This window comes from Podarcis raffonei, chromosome 4 (assembly GCF_027172205.1).
Source record: "Podarcis raffonei isolate rPodRaf1 chromosome 4, rPodRaf1.pri, whole genome shotgun sequence".
Lineage (NCBI taxonomy): Eukaryota > Metazoa > Chordata > Lepidosauria > Squamata > Lacertidae > Podarcis > Podarcis raffonei.
The window spans coordinates 48,057,249-48,074,546 of record NC_070605.1 but is presented as its reverse complement, the minus strand read 5'-3'; the positions used below and the strand labels follow the sequence as shown (position 1 = coordinate 48,074,546).

General features: G+C 42.3%; 1 protein-coding gene across 1 annotated transcript in view; it reads left to right on the top strand.

The window, feature by feature from the left end:
• Window positions 1–1,013: 1,013 nt before the first annotated feature.
• The window catches only part of ROBO2 (roundabout guidance receptor 2), a 968,715-nt gene continuing 952,430 nt past the window's right edge, over window positions 1,014–17,298 (top strand). Inside the window, exon 1 of the mRNA XM_053386472.1 lies at window positions 1,014–1,121. The gene's annotated coding sequence lies outside the window, so the exon portion shown is untranslated. The remainder of the gene's footprint in view (window positions 1,122–17,298) is intronic.

Below are 17,298 nucleotides of genomic sequence, written 5' to 3'. Positions count from 1 at the left end.
AGCCGGATTAAGACCTTTAGAGGCCCTAAGCACTTAAAAGATTTTGGTGCCCCCATATACAACCAATTCAAAATATAAACAACAATAAACCATAAAAAATGAAATAAAACCTATAATAAGATGGAAAATAATGTTTGTTTTTGTATACTTCCACTTTATTTATATTTTATTTCCCCCCCTGGAGTGCCCCCTCCCCTTGATGTCCTAAGCACGTGCTTATTTTGCTTAATGGTTAATCCAATCTTGCAGAAGACCAAGGTAGGATTGCATTCAGGTGGCACAGAATCTTTTCATCACTTTTCAGCTGTTTTCAGTCTATTGCTATTTTAACTTTTTTAAAGTTTTAAATTCTTGTTAACTTTTCTTACTGGTAATTTTAATGTTTTTTGGGGGGGGTTGTACACCGCCTTGAGGGTCGTTGCCGTTTCTACAATAAGCCGCGTACATATTTTATGAAATAAAGAAACATAATGCTGTCGCTCAAAGCCCTGAAAAATATGGGGGTGGGGAAGGGCAGCGGGAAATATTTGGGGAACATCCATTACACCTCTCTCCTCCTTGGAGCCACCCCAGGGTTGCAGTATTCGCACAAACACTCCTCAGTGGCACACGTGAGTGACGCCCACACCTGTGCGCGCGCGTGTTTGTGTGGGGAGCATTCTGATTGGCCCGGGTCAGACGTCGTTTGCTCAGGGCAGATGCCTCGATTCCCCTCAGGTCTGCCCCTCTCCAATTCCTCTCAAAAACAACTCTTGTGGGCGACCTCTCCCTGGCACGAGAGAGGGTTGCCTGTGAGGGACGCCTCGATCCCAGAGGGCTTGTTCCGCCTTCCCCGGAGGGAGAGAGAAGAGCTTCCCGAGTCGTGCGTCCGACGTGGGGCTGCCAGGACTCGTGTGTGGAAAGTGCTGCTGGACCCTTTGCCGTCAGGGCGGCGGCGGCGGCTTCATTGCGGCTCCTCCCCTTCAGGTGGAGGCGCAGAACTAGGCAACGAGCAACGGCGGCCGCAGCAGCAGCAGCAGCAGCTGAAGAAACGGGAGCTGCTCCCGTTTCCTCCCTCTTTGCTGGACCGCGCTTCGCTTTGGGCTCTTCTGGAAGGGCGCCGGGCGAGGAAGGCGGCTGAGGTGAGTTCTGAGGGGAGGCTGTCGAGGGGCAGGCGGGGTTCGGGAACGCCCTCGGCAGCCAGAGAGAGAGAAGCTCCCCTAAAGTCTGCTGGTGCTGAAGTCTCCTCAGCTCCGTGGTTTAGGGAAGGGCGGCAACGTGGGGCTCGGAGTAACTTTGACTCTATTCGCCCCGAAGGTGAAGCGTCCTGTTTATTTCTTGCATTTATATCCCACCTTTTCCTCCAAGGAGCTCAATGTGGCGGACACGGTTCTCCGACCCCCCCTTCCTCATTTAACCTCCACAACAACCCCGTGAGGTAGGTTAGACTGAGAAGCTGGCTCCAGGTTTCCCAGGCAGCTTCGTGGGGCTGTGGGGACTCCAAGCCTGTTCTCCCAGGCTCTAGCCCGACACACTAACCACTATACGACACTGTCCCTCTCTGCCGTTTCCCTGGTTTTGTAGGCTTGCTCCTTACTAGGGTGGGTGTGTGGAGAGTCGGTGGGAGGTGAACCCAGAAACTGAGGTATTTTCCCAGTCCCTGTTATGGCCAAGTGCCACTGGGTGTGGTGGAGAAGACGTTCTCAGGTTGAAAAGGATGGAGGAGGAACGGAGGACCCCATCCGTCAGGCGGGCAGTCGATTGCGTTTGGCTTGGAAGTGGTAAGGGACTCGCTCCATTTCCCCTCGCTGCGCGGCTCCGAACCCCCTCGAAACTTTCCCAACTTGCAATTTCCGAAGCAGTAAGGCAGTTCAGGGTGGCAGCGTGGGTGATGAAGGGGAGGGCGGACACAGCACCGCCAAAGTCGCCTAGAGGGGGAAAGTGAGGGACCTGAATTATGCTGAAATAGCGAGGCTTTTTGTCAAACCTCCAGCTTCTTCACAGCTCATTGAGGAACTCAGCGAGTGAGTTAATGGGGGTAAATGTGATTGTGAAAGGATTAAAACAAGGGCACACGCACCCTTTAATCCTCATCTGCTGCAAAATTGCATTATACGCACTCTTGAGGAGATGTCTTGAGCTTGGATGCAATAAAAGTCATAAAACAAGCCCCAGAATGTGCACCCAAAAATATATATTGTACTTGCTTTATATATCGTGGCAACCATCCAGGAGAGGTGCAGATGCTTTATCTTGCTGAAATTAATAGGCTTAAGCACAACTAACTCTGAGTTGGAATGTGGCCTGTGTGTTTGTGGCATTGCACAGATTTGCTACCAGTAGATAGTAGTGTACAATGCAAATTGCAATAAAGGATTTGGTTTCCTGGATCAATTCCAGCAGACTATCCAGTCAAAGTTGTTAGCAAACTATGTCCTGTGAACAGGATTCCTTCTTTTTTCTGTCACCATTGCAATGTGCCTTAACCTAAGGATGGGGAATATAAGGCTTAGCAAACAAATGTGGCCCTCCAGGCCATTCTGTCTGGCCCCCAGAACTCTCTCCAGGCCTCACTCCTCACTGGCCCTGCCCCACTCCCAACTGTTTTTGCCTAGCTGGAATGTGTCCTTGAACTAGATACAATCCCTATTGCTTGTCTGGATGAAGGATAAAGAAGGGTGTGTAGAAACTAGCCCACCGTACAGAGGCCAAATTTGTATTCATTGCTCTGCCTACTTTTGCCTCTGACTCCACCCACCACTGGCATGTGGCCCTCAGAAGGTTACCCAAAGGCCCTCAGGGTGAAAAATGTTCCCTCACTTGGGCCTTAACCCCTTGCTGTCACCCTCATAACTCTCAGGCTGCAGTCATATGCACATTTATGAGGGATTACAAACAATGAGACTTACTTATGAGTAACAATGCAGCAGACTGAACAACATCTCTATCTGTTCAACCATTTCCAATGATTTGGGGATTTTTAATACATTGCTGTTGTTATTTTGTGTAATGATAGAGTGAGTGGCTACAGTTATACCCAGCGGTCTGACTTTTTTGTCCTAGTTTGCATTTTATTAGAGTTTAGTAATACAGAAGTTACTTTTTAGTGCAAAGGCCCAATCCCACAATGCTTTGCTGTAACATAATCATGGAAATGTGCACACACACAAAAACATTCTTCCCAATGAGCAGAAGTCTTCTGGAGGAGATATGGAAATGACACTTATCTAAATACTGCTGTTTCTTCTGATGGTGATTTTATATGGAAGAATTCCAAATGGCTTATAAAAGAAGTAAACAGCTCTTCTTTTTTGCCAAGGCAATGGGGAAAGTTTGAGTCAAATTGAAGTACTCCGCCTTTGCCCAAAGTTACAGTTAAGACTAGCCTAAAACTGGTTATCCCGACTTGGTATCCAAGGCTGCAGTCACACTGCAGCAATAGATGGAAGGGTTTTCTCAGTTTCCAGCACTGTTTCATTGCATATACTTCCACTGTTAGGGAAAAGGAAGGAGTAGCAAATGAAGGACAGTAGGCCTGGTTTTACAGGGAAGCATGGAGAAACGTTTAAATGGATATGGGGAAATAGGTAGACAAGAACTTCAGTGTGTTCATATCCCAGAGTGAGGTGCAAGTGAAGGAATGAGAAGTAGAAGTGGAAACCAAAACTCATTGATGGACATGATGCTCAGTGCATCATTAGAAACCACATCAAATACTACAGCATGCAGGGTGGTTTAATTCTTCCCTCATGACTAAGCCAGTATCCCAGCAAAAACCACCCCTGCAGTGCTATTAGCCTTGGGTGGGAGGCTACCATTGGGAGCTTGGTTCCTAAGCACCATGGGAGACCATTGTTTGTTCGGATCATCGCTCCACAGACTGAGAAATATATGGGGGAATTGAAGTAGGGGTTTCCAGGCCCTAGATACAGTGTAGAAAAATTCTAATAGATTTTGATGATTCTGATAGCCAACGGGGATGTGCCATATTTCCCTCTCATAACATCACCGGAAGGATACTATGACATGAAGTCAGGTTATCTTAAGTGAGGCACTGTGAGAAAACATGGTATTGTTGCACCTCTGTCGCTGCTTATGAGTGCAATTAAGTTTAAGCATGACCAGGGAGAAAGCTACCATAAACTCCCCCACCCACAAAAAAATCCTAGAATTTCTCCACTGAAATGCCTCACCACTCTTGCAGTGTGAGAACAGGACGAGAAAAGAAGGAAATGTTGCTATCAATTGAGGACAAGGTGATAAATGGCTACTAGGCAGAACAGCTATATTCTACCTCCACAACACCAGTTTCTGGGAATCATAAGTGGGGAATCACTCCTGAGCTCAGGTTCCTCGTGCAGGTTCCCTATGAGCATCTGGTTGGTTACTATGAGAACAGGATGCTGGATTCTTCTTGTGTCCTTATGAGGAAGCATTTTTGTTTCAGTGCTAAGTAACACCCACTGAACTGTATGGGATTTTCTTCTGAGCAGACATGCGTAGCTGGACCTGTATTAGACACTATCCAAACTGTCTTACGCCATGGTCTAAAAAGGCACACGATGGAGCAGCCTTGCTGAAGCTGAGCAAGTCTGAGCCTGGTTAGTTATATGCACATGTCAGTTAAGAGCTCAATTCTTTGCAGGGCTTGGTACTACTATGCATTGGATGAGTTAGCAAGTAAAATAGGAGTGGGAAGAAAGTTTGCATATTTAGTTCTAATGACTTTGTTCTAATGCATAGGATTGGAAGAATAAATATTTCAAAATTATTGGGGAGGGGGACAGCTAGGGAGACCCATTATGTATATAAAAACCTATAGCTGAAGAACACAGCGTTGAGAAATGACTTTTGCACTCAACCTCCTGTCTATTACTATAGAATTTTATTGTTATGATTTATTGAGAGGATAAAACTTTCTAAAAGCGCACACGCACACTAGAAGTGGAACACTTGATGTCAACTTGAGGTGTAAAACTTGGCATCTCTCCTCATTTGTTGTACATCACAGTACTGCAGGCAATGAAACCATAGTAAGTTTTACAAGCTTATTTCCAGGTCAATTTAAAAAGAAAAGATGCAGCATTTCTTTTATGTGTGCTTGGTTTTAGTGTTTGTGTTGAAATGAAAGCTGGAACCAATACTGAAATGTTAAGCTATGAAATATGTAGTTTCATCTTACTACTTTATTTTTGACATTATATTTATGATTTTGAGACCCCTTTCCAAAACCCTGGAAATTGGTGTCAGTCATTGCTGACAGTACTAATGTACATAGACCAATGGTCTGACTCATACATTTCAAAAAGAATTCTGGAAACTAGTTTAGCCACACCAAACTACAATTCCCAACATCCATAACAAACTACAGTTCCCACGACTCTTGTGGGGGCGTGCGCATGCGCACACACACTTTAAATGTGTGGCATGTATGCATCCAGAGTGAGATTTCCTATTTTGGAGCTGCTTCTACAATGTCTGAGCAGGGAGCTTTCAGTGTACAGACAACGCACACATTTCTGCAGAGTGGAGAAAATGTAAGCTCCCATTTTCTGAATGTCAGGAGCTGTAGGGGCTAGATTGGGATGTGGAGACTCCATCAGCTCTGTGTGCAGCTATCCTGTATAGTAAGGCATTGGAGCATTTTGTTATGCAGTGAAGTGTTCCCATGCTCTGGACTGGTTCTGCACACTCAGACTAGTCATTTGGTGTTCAGAAAGGTTATAAAGGACTTCTGGTTTGGGCCAGAGCTTTGCCTAAGCAGCAGTGGTCTTCCTGGATCTGGTGCATTTTGGTCTGTACCTCAGTTCTGACTCCTTAGTGCAGGCATTCCCAAACTCGGCCCTCCAGATGTTTTGGGACTACAACTCCCACCATCCCTAGCTAACAGGACCAGTGGTCAGGGATGATGGGAATTGTAGTCCCCAAAACATCTGGAGGGCCAAGTTTGGGGATGCCTGCCTTAGTGCTACACCTTGTTTCTACCTCCTGACTGATCCACAGGCTCGTTGCTTACAGCAACATCAGGGAAGAAGTGTAGAAGCAGGAAACACAAGTCATGATCATCATTCAGTAGTTTTGGATGAAGAGTCATTAGTCAGCAGATGGTATTTACCTGTGCCTCTTGTTCACAATATGAACAAGAAATGCCACATCAAGTGATGGTTAGACACAGCATCACTTCAAGATATATTATTGAGGGAAAATATGTCATCCCCAGTGGATACTCTGAATGCAACGCCACAAGGCTGATGGGGGAGTGGGGCAACCTAGCCACCTCCTGAAGTGCCTGCAAATCTATTTCCTGTAGAAGAAAGAACCTCACCACCCACTTACCTTTAACATTCTGAGAAACCCCTCCAAGATTAAATGCTCTGAATGCTAAAAAAAGAAGTGTGTGCTAATTATTTAAGTTCAACACTGAAAGATCAAGAGGCATCAGTAGAGAGTGTGCTTGCCCATCTAAACCACCACTTTTCTTGATAATACACAGTGAAGAAAGGGCCTGATCCTTTCCTAATAACCATGCTAGGATTCTGCCAAGAGGCAATTTAAGTGATTTATATCCTGTGGATATGTCACTGCATAACATATTGTGGAGAAATGAAGGTTACAGGATTTTTATGGACTTTTGAGGTTTTGTACTTTGTCAACAGCGTAAATCCAGGCTAACCTGTCTCTTTGCCCATTAGAGTTACCTTAAATTAACCAAGATGGACAATAGTTAATTTAGCTTCATGTCATTAATTATATGTGTTGAGCACATCTGTTGCTTTTGCAAACCAAGGTTTATAGTGACTAAAGTAGTGCACTGACAATAGAATAAAAGAACTTGAACTGCATTTTATTATTTGGTGTCAAGATCATTTAGAACATTTCAAAGAGGTTTATGACCATTATGATTTGTGGCAATTATGGGAGGTGAAATCTTTGGTGGCACATTGCTCTTTCTTCTTGTCCTTCATTGTCCTTTTATTGATGCCAGGCCCAGTGCTGCACATATGTAGCTCTAAAGACGTGAGAGGTCACCAAGTCTTCCAGCAACTGAAGGCTTCTAATAAGGCTGTAAAATTGGAAATTACTATTTTCTTTAGACTATTTTTGAACGGGTGTCTGTCTTTCCAGCATGGTGAGCAATGGAAGGAAAGGTTTTCTGATGTCAGTTCCCTTGGAGCATACAGATCGTTCTGTGAAGTAACTGATCTGAGCTATCTCAGAAAATTGACATCAGATTTAACCTCTTGCCAGAGTTCAGCTCACTGCAACAGCTCAAAACTTCATCATCCCAGGGAGTCAAGTTGATGAAAACTTTGAGGACCTCTTACAGTAGTCAGATGAAAATGGTAAAAACTACTTCTGGTGGAGTTTCTTCAGCTGTTATTTGTAAAGGGAGTGGTTTCATCTGTTTGCACCTGAACTGGGATGGAGAATTATATACCTGATGAGATGTTCATCAAAGGCTTTGCAGTCATTTCTAAATATCAGGGATGGGAGTCTGTGACCTTCCTGGTTTACATAGAGTACAACTCCCATCAAAGCTGACCCCTGCTCATGCTTCCTGGGGCTGGTGAAAGTTGGAGTCCAACACCCATTCTCTGCTATGTGTGGATTCACTTCCTGAATTCTGTGTGGATAAGATCTAGAATAAATAAGCAAGGAAATGCAGCAATAATGAAATTGTGCAGATTTTAATGAGAGGAAAAGAACTAGCATTTTTGTTTTACCTACATTGGTCTTTTGAAGGTGAGATGTGGTGATAAAGCTAACAATAGTTTGACAAATGGATGACAGTGTTAATATTTCTATTAATACTAGTCAGTTAACAATGTATTATGGCAAGTGTAGACAACATGGTGCTTTCAAGATGTTGTTGGACACCAACTCTGATTATCCCAAGGCAGCATGGTTAGCAGCCAGGGATTTGGGAGTTGCCATCCAATAACATCTGGAAGGCATGACATTGACTACCACTGTGTTAAGGTGTGTCAAGGGTTATGTGCTAAGATTGTCTGGCCCTGCCTCCTTTGGGGTCTGGTCCCACCCATTACTGGAATGCAGCCCCTAGGAGTTTTTTACGCAGTTAATACAATCCTCAGGCTGAAAAAAGGCAGGTTTTTAGGATAATAGATTTTTCCATTGGTATGGAGCAGCTCTGTCATTGACAATGCTTTAAAGTAGCTTCTCTGTGTGAATCTGGAAATTACATAACCAGACAATGATATTGACTATCCATCTTTATATCTATATTTCCATTGCTCCCTCCTCCCATTCAAGCTTCTGTATTCTTTTCCACCTCCACCATTCAAGGCACTACAAAGGCATTACAAAGTTCTATGCATGTAAGAGGCATGAAGGCCTTGTGTGTTGCCTCAAACTTTCCACCCCAGCCTATGCATAAGTTCCAATAAAGCAACTGAACTACTGAATAACGATGCTTAAAACTATGCCATGCTGATTCTAGGGCAGATAGTGTTAGGATCAGTTAGTGCAACTTGCATCTGCAAGTTCAGCTATTCCGCATAAGATGTGAAATGTTTGGCTGAGACATTCTTAGCTGAAGGCTTGCCTATCAACACTTGTTTTTACACAGTGTTTTTAGAAAACACTGTGTGGACATATCTTACTAATAAAATGCTAGATAATGGTTTAATTGAGCATTATTATATATTGGACTTCAATCCTCAGAGCCTTTTCAGGCATTCTTAATGCCTAATGACTCTTCTTCTACACCCAGCACTGCATCAAAAGCAGCAAACATTAATCTTCACTGAAGTTGAATAATACAAGAAATGTTAAAGGAATAAGTAGCACAGAGCACTATGACACATTGTCACAGTGACTGATTTTAGCCCTTAAAAAACAACAACCCTAAGACCAAGGGCAGCATCTATATTGCATACTTTTAAAGTTCGTTACATAGTCTGGAGAATGCTGACAATTCTGTATTGGTTGTTCAACAGCATGGAATATCTCAAGATGCATCTACCTAGAAGCTGAGATATTTTATCTGTTCTTTGAAGAATTTGTCACTTGTCAGATTAGTTACCATACAGTTCAACTGCTTGTTTGATTTAGAGTCAGAAACTGAGGTTTGGGAGGTTGGGAATGGCATAATCTTCTTTGGTCTTGTTTAATGAGATTGGTTTTGTGGTGGTCTAACCAGAGAAACTTCTTAAAAGGCTTGAGGGAACAGGTGTGACTTGACTCTCATTTATTGGTGCTCAAAAATCCTAGCTTCGAGACACCAAAATCTTAACGGGCTTTTGTACTTGGAATCAGTGTCCCATGTAAGATGTACTGGATCAAAATCCAGTTTCATTTTATCCATCATAAAGTTATATATCAAAACAGTGGACTAGATGTTCAATGCAAAGTCTGAAAATAATAGAAAGGAGAAAGTGATCTGAAGTACTACATACCTCTGAGCCAAAATTTGAAAACAGGCATATTGAATATATTGCCATACAGCTACAGAAGGCAAATTTAACTCCTCCCAAAGCAGAGGAAATATATTTCTCAATACAGTGAGACAGACAACAGATTCCTTTGGCTATTCAGCCCCATTCAACATTCCTTAGGAATTTCTGGGTTATTACATAGAGCCAGCCCCATATGTGAAAAGAAATTCAAACCCACCCAGGCAAATATGGATCAATTTCCATGTTGTTCAAGTAACTTTGGGTTAATACTTGTCTACGTGGGTTTGAGTCTACTTGCATATATGGGGCTGACGCTTTGGAAGAACTTTGGAGACTGTGATCAGATAGTTCTTCTGATGGAAGGAAATACGATAATATAAGACAATAAAAGTTCCCCAAATCAACTGGCAGCTGGAGATTTTGACACCCAGTTGCTGGTATTCCTCAGTGCCCCATTTATGAAGTAAAATATGGTAACATAACATCTTGGGTTTTCCCATGGTTTCATAAACTAAAATGACTGAGCATCCTCTTTGACAGGATCTTCTTCATGAAGTCCTTGAAGAGTTCACTCATGCGTCAGTTTAAATGTGCATTTGAGGCAACTCCTTGATACATGCTTCAAGGGAGGCCATTGCTTGACTAACAGCTTCTGAGTTGGAACAGTGTAGTTCTTTTTTTATATAATGTTTCACCGGCTAATTGTTTTTTAAAAAATCTAATTAAAGTAAGTGGAAAGGCTTAGTTCTTGTGACTACACAGTTGCTCCACCTCCATGCCAAACACCACTCTGTTACCTAACAACACATATCTATAATGTTTGTGTGTTTTATTTGAGGATTTAAGAGAATCATGGGTCCCAATAGATAAGTTGCTGCTAATAAAAGGGTTATCATAAGGGACAAGAACATTCACCTTATGCAGCGCACTAGATATGTTTCCAGCCATTCTAACTTAAAATATACAGGACTCTAAGGCAGGTTCACTTGGAAATCTGGTGCAGAATACTTACTGTGCTAGTGAAAGAGTAAATGTATGCTGGTGTGCTGCTCAAACATTCAAATGAAACTTGGGGAAACAATGTTTCCATTGGGCTTCTGTGCCCTAGATGGGTCCAGTGTTTATGTCAACCTAAGCACGTAATCACTTGTTGCTCTAAAACATTGCTCTCACTGTATTCTTTGGGATGATAGTCTAAAGACATTAATTTTCTCTTGTCACATGCATTGTTTACATCAAAGTGTAAAATGCACAGCACAGATTAAATTTATGCAAATGATATATCTTGCATTGTAAGGTTTCCCCTTGTTTTTCTTAAAAGGACATTGCAAACTAAAGTGGTTTGTTTTGGGGGTGGTTGGGAAGAAAGCATTATCCTTCTTCAGTTCCCCTCATTTGTCAAAAAGAAGACATTAAGGGGGGGAAATATATTAACCTGATCTGATCACAGCAGCAAGAGTGACCCTTGCATCTATAAATTTTTATCAGGAAAATTGCCCCTGTAGGGAGTCAGATTAAAGGAGGAAGCTTAAATTCACACAGGATATATTGCATTTTCTTTACATTGATAATTGTACTGTTCAACGTGACATAGATTCCAACTGCTGAGTTAAGTGTGTGCCTGTTAGAAAAACCCATTAAAGCAGAATAGTAAAAAGCATGGGCACCAACCCTGTACACAGCGTGGCAGCCGTGCACTGCCAGCTGCTAGGAAAGCCCGCTGATTCTGCAGCTTGTCTGGACCTGGAAAGACAAGGGATCAAGTATGTGGATGCAAGGAAAAGCCAGGTACAGAAGCTGCTAGCTTGACAGATCTGCTGTGCCGGAATAGTTTGTTAGAGCACGTTCACTCAAAGCCATGTGCCATTTGTTTATACTACTTTGATTGATTAATGGTAGACTCGGGGGGGTGTCTTGAGCTTTATAAAATGCCTGAGTTTTTACAATTCTAAAGTGGGATGCTGTGCAGATAAGTATGGAGGAAAGCATCTTATGGTGGAAAATGCAGAAATTAAGAATGGTGAGCATAGCACTAAAACGGCATGTGGAAATTGTTTTATGCCTTGTTGCTTTAGGATGATTTCTTCCTCCGCAACTCATTACCTGCAGCTGTATGGCAGACCCATGGGAAGTGCAGCTTAACATGGGCAGGGCAGCATGTGGGGAGAAATTCCTCTCCCTGTGCACTACAAACTCTATCAGAATTGTTTTCCCTTCATATTTGCATTGCAAATTGGCTGCGGTGAAACATTTGAGAAGCCACAAGGAGAACCAAGTGAGTGGCAGGTGGCCCACATGTTGCCTACAGATTGCATGCAGTGGCTATATCCCCCACTCTCTGTACTCCCCACCACTGCCATCTGCACATTCAGCTGGGATGCAAAGGGGCCCTCTGTGCACACAGTAAAAATCCTTCAGATGTCAGCTGAATGCGTGGATGGCAGGAGTGTGTCTTCCATGTGTGGTGAGGGGAAGCTCATGGCCCCCCTCACATTTGAGGGCATTCATCTGAACCCCTTACTGATAGCATAAAAAAGAGTCTCCCTCTCACAAGTACTTAAACACACTTACATGCACACAATACCCAGAGCTGCATATGCGATGGGCTGATCCTACACTCATTAAAAAACACACAACTGCCTCTGCTCAATCTCCTCTTTGCATCTTGATCCTCAGAAGCTTTTGGGTGGAAGCAAAGAGACTGCAGTGTGGGAGGAGGCAATGGGGAATTCCTCTTCTGCAAGCATCCTTGCACTCATGCAGTATTGGATCCCACTCATGTTAGGCTCTTTTAGTCCCACTGTGGTCATTGGAATTTATGCAGGAGTTTCTTTTACTTCACTTGGAAGTCTGGGCACATTTATTCTAGTGTTATTCCCTCTACAGTATTTCCTTGTGAAGGACAGCGTCAAGGTCTTTTCAAAACAATGTAGTTAACATATACATTACCAGCTATCTTGTTTCCTGGCTTTTATTTTTTAAGTTTGCTTCTACTTTGTTGACAGTATTATGTTATGTTGATTGCCCTTCTAATATGCCTATTAATCATTGCAAATATTATGCTTAAAAAGCCAAAAAAGAAGACGTTATGTCTTTAGTGATGATGGCTGATACACAGTTTAGGACACTATTTCATGCACAGACTCCCCAGTTCACTTGTTTACAGTGTCTAATGGGTCATGAAAAATTTATCCTGCTCAGTTATTCTTTTCATCCCTTCATGTCATATTGACAGTAGTTGGTAGTCTGAAATTTTCATAGTGTATTGTTATGCGATTGATTATTGCAAATGATACCCTCCAAAAAGAGCCAGCATGGATGTGAACAGTTGTCAGATTTATTCTTATTTTTTAAAAAAATATATATATCAATGCACATATAGGCTGAAGAAGGATGTAATACAAAAATGGGATTTTGCTTACAGTATGTCCGCAGCACTGCGAGACAATGCTTACAACTTCACTCTCAGAAGAGCATACCAGGAAATAAAACTGTTCTTTTGCCTGTCTTGTCCAGTGTCTCCAATGGACTCCTGCTTCCCTTAGTAGGCTTGCATCCTTGCCATTATCACCACTGTCCATTCAGTTGCCCTCTCTCTCTGGGTGCAATCCACAGCACTGCCACTCACTTTTCTTGTTCTTTTCCCTGATCATATACCAAAGGCTTTACCTTTGCATCTGCTTTGCATTCAGGAGGTCTCAGGTTCAATCTCCAACATCTCCAGATAGGGCTGGAAGAGACCCTTGTCCAAAATCTCAGTGAGCTTCTGCCAGCCAGCATAGCCAGTTTGAACTAGATGAACCAGTTGTCTGACTCAGTAGAAGGCAGTTTCTTAGCTTCCTATCTGAGTGAACAAGCAGGATGGGCTTACACTGCAGCCTAAGAATGTGTCTTTGTTTTATCATATAGCTGTGTCAGATGAGTAGGCGCAGTTGGAGATCCTGGTTACCTTTCTATATCATTCTTGTTTTTTAAAATGTATGTGCCTTGAAAACTTTCGGGTTGGCGCCATTGGTAATGGCTGAATTCCTCTGACTAAGAGGAATTTGCTCTGTGAAAATCGGGTCTGGCCGCCACGGCGAAGGCGGAAACCCTCCAGAAATCACAGGCGGGTGAAGCCTGTGAACGCGGGATTCAGCAGGCACCCTCAGCGCCTCCCCTACTCGCGGGGAAACCTGTTCGCGGGGCTCCGTAGCGAAGTGGGGTGAGCAGCGCGGTGCTGTGAATCGACTGCTCTTTCCACGGAGTGAAGCCGCATAGCCGTTGCCGGAGAGCGCTGACTTTTTCCTGTGAACAATTGGACTTAAAAAGGCACTACCCGTGAGTAGAACAATTGGATCTCAAAGATACTATTTAAGAACAAAACAAATTGGAACTTTTAAAGGAAAAAACTTGTAATTTGGAACTGTAGCGGGGAGGCATAAACAGGAAGTCCGCCTTCCGCTTTTGTAGACAGAACAAAGCAAAGAGGCTGTAAGCTAGAGTCTTGGAGAGCCGACTGGAAAGGATTAAAATCTCAACTTCTAAAATAGAAAACTCCCCCCTGGAAGCAGGAGAAGAGGGGGGAGAAGTTTTGGACTTTTTATACCTGCGAGAGAGAGGGAAGGAAATTAAAACTCCACTGCTTCAGACCCTGGGAACGGGCTGAAAATTAGACAATAAGGCTGCTGTATTTGGAATGCACTCTGACTGTTAGTTGTCAAAAGAGAGATACATTGTGTTTAACTGTGTCTAACTGCCCCTCTGATTTTTAAGGGGGAGATAAAGTAACGGAAAACTGAAACTAAATTTCTTTCTTGAGTTACGTTTTAAAAGGAGTTATTTTGGATGAATATAAGTACAGATTGCAACTGTTTCCCCCTAGAGGTAGTTGTGGAAACTGTTGTAAGAGCCGGACCAGGGGAATTTTCCATTAGAAAGATAAAACTGCCTGACGGTGGGATTGACCTTGGACTTTTTGAGTGTTATGGCAAATGGGAAAGAGAAAGTAGATTTATCAACAACGAGATCTGGGAAGCCTTGGCAGCGAAGAGCGTCAGCATCTGGTCCTTCTGTACCATCTGCAGCTGCGCCAACTCAACCTAAACAAAGAGGAATGTCATCAGAAGAGGCTTTAGCGGCGGTGCTTGGTAAGATAAATGAATCTTTGGAAAAACTCAGCAGGAAAGTAGATGAGACAAATATAAAAGTCGATGCATCAAATGCGAAGGTGGATGCCGCAAATGCCAAAATTGACATAAACACAGAAAGTATAAATAGTCTGGGACAAAAGGTGAACACTAATATAGAAGCAATACAGAAACTGATACAGGAGTCTGCCTCGACCCGTCAAATTGCAGAGGAAGCTAAGGGAAAGGTGGACGCTGTGGAAGCCAAAGTAACACAACTGGAAACAAAGAGAGTCCCAGATATTCAGAGACAGGTTGAGGATCATAGGCTGATTCTTTCTATGATTGAGCTCAATGAAAAACAGACGAACTTGAGGATTAGAGCTGTACCTGAATTGGAGAAAGATAGTTTGATAGAATTTCTTACGCAGGAATTCGCAGAGTTTTGGAAGCTGGACTTGGAACAAGAAGGAGTGAAAATCGTGAGTGCCTTCAGGCTTGGAAGAGGAGGGAAGAAGAATAGAGTAAGAGACTGTCTGATTACCCTCCGATACAAAGAGGAGAGAGATAAAATTTTGGGCTGGCACTTTCAGAAGCCTTTGGGAATATTGCAGTCAAGAGTGGAAATATTTAAAGATATCCCGAAATATCTTTTGGACCTTAGGGCCAATTACGGAGATTTGGTTGCTCTGCTGAGAAGGAACAGTATCATCTTTAGGTGGGAATTTCCCCAAGGCCTATCCTTCAGCTTTAAAGGAAGGAAAATAAAAATAAGATCAGTTGAAGATAAAGAGAAATTTTTGAGCACCCACGAAGAGGATCTACAGAAGGGACTTGGAAAAGAACCAGGAGTATCGGACAGAAGATCACCAGACAGAGGACTAGAGCAAAGAGTACTGGACAAAAGATCACCCATACTGGACTTAGCAAAGCTAAATTTTGGATTGGACGACCCAGCGAAAGGGATACCAACACCACCATCAGAACAAGAACAAGCACTGGGCGCAGTTGGAGGTGACTTAAAGTAATTACATCATGGCACTGCAAATATTAAGCTGGAATATTAATGGGATGAATTCCCCCGAGAAAAGACGAAGAGTCTTTCATGTATTAAAAAAGGAACAATTGGACTTGATTTGCCTACAAGAAACACATGTGATAAGGCTACATAGGAAAATATTGCTAAATAAAAGATTGGAACAGGAATTTATTTCATCAGACAAAGTAAAAAAAAGAGGAGTAGTACTTTATGCAAAGGAGAGCCTATCACTGAAATTTCTTTTTAAAGATGATCAAGGAAGATTTGTAGCAATTGAAATCCAATCGCAAGGAGAGAAGTTTTTGATATTAGGTATTTATGCACCAAATGAGGGAAAATCAGAATTCTTTAAGAAGCTACATGAGACTCTGATGGACTATATGGACTACAATATGATTTTGATGGGGGATATGAATGGAGTAGCGTCTACAAATATGGACAAAGCACAGAGACAGGTAGTTACTAAGGATGGTAGATTGCCAAAGACTTTCTTTGATATGACTGACAATATGGACTTAGTTGATATTTGGAGAATTAAAAACCCTTTGGGAAGAGAGGGAACCTTCTTCTCTGAGGCCAAAATGACATGGACAAGAATTGACCAAATTTGGATAACTAGAGGGCTGGCTCCAAAGACTAGAAAGGCGGAAATATGCCCCAAAATGTGCTCCGACCATAATGCTGTAAAGATGGAATTGAAATTAACACCAACTGGTTCCTTCAGGTGGAGGATGAATGATACATTGTTTAGGAACAAAGAAGTGACCAAGAAGGCCCAAAAAACTTTGAGAGACTATTTTGAGATAAATATGAATACCACTGTAGAAAAAAGAATAATTTGGGACGCAAGTAAAGCGGTCATGAGAGGATTCTTGATACAACAGAATGCGATTCAAAAGAGAGTCCAAAATGAGAAAAAAGACAAGATCTTGGAGAAAATAAAGGAAGGAGAGAAGAAACTGAGAGCGAACCCAAAATCGCAGGAGATTTTGAAAGAGATAAAGTTACATCAAGTACAATATATGAAAATGATAAATCAAGAAATAGAATGGAAAATTAAACAGATGAGACAAAAGACATTTGAATCGGTAAACAAATGTGGGAAACTACTGGCTTGGCAAATGAAAAAAAAACAAACAGAAACTTAACACTATTACAAATTTGGATGTAGAAGGGAAAAACATACAGAATCCAGCGGAGATTAGAAAGTGTTTTCAGAGGTATTTTAAACAACTATATACACAGGAAACTCAGAAACAAATGGATATAGACAGTTTTTTGAAAATAAATGGACTACAAAAAATCAAGAAAACAAGTTAATGTTGAATTATAAAATAATGGAGCAAGAGATAGAAGGGGCCATCCAGAATATGCAATTGGGTAAATCCCCAGGACCGGATGGTTTGACTTCATATTACAGAACCTTGAAAGAATGGATAATACAGCCTTTAATGGAAGTGTGTAATGGAATACTGGAAGGGAAAAAGGCACCAGAGTCGTGGAAGGAAGCTTATATTACACTTATACCGAAAACAGAGTCTGAGAAGATACAGCTTAAGAATTACCGCCCCATATCTTTGCTTAATGTGGACTATAAAATCTTTGCAGACATCTTGGCTAAGAGACTAAAAAAGGTATTAGAAGAAGAAATCCATAAAGACCAAGCTGGCTTTCTCCCGGGTAGACACTTGTCTGATAACATGAGGAACATAATAAACATTTTAGAAAAGTTACAAGTGAATATTAATACCAA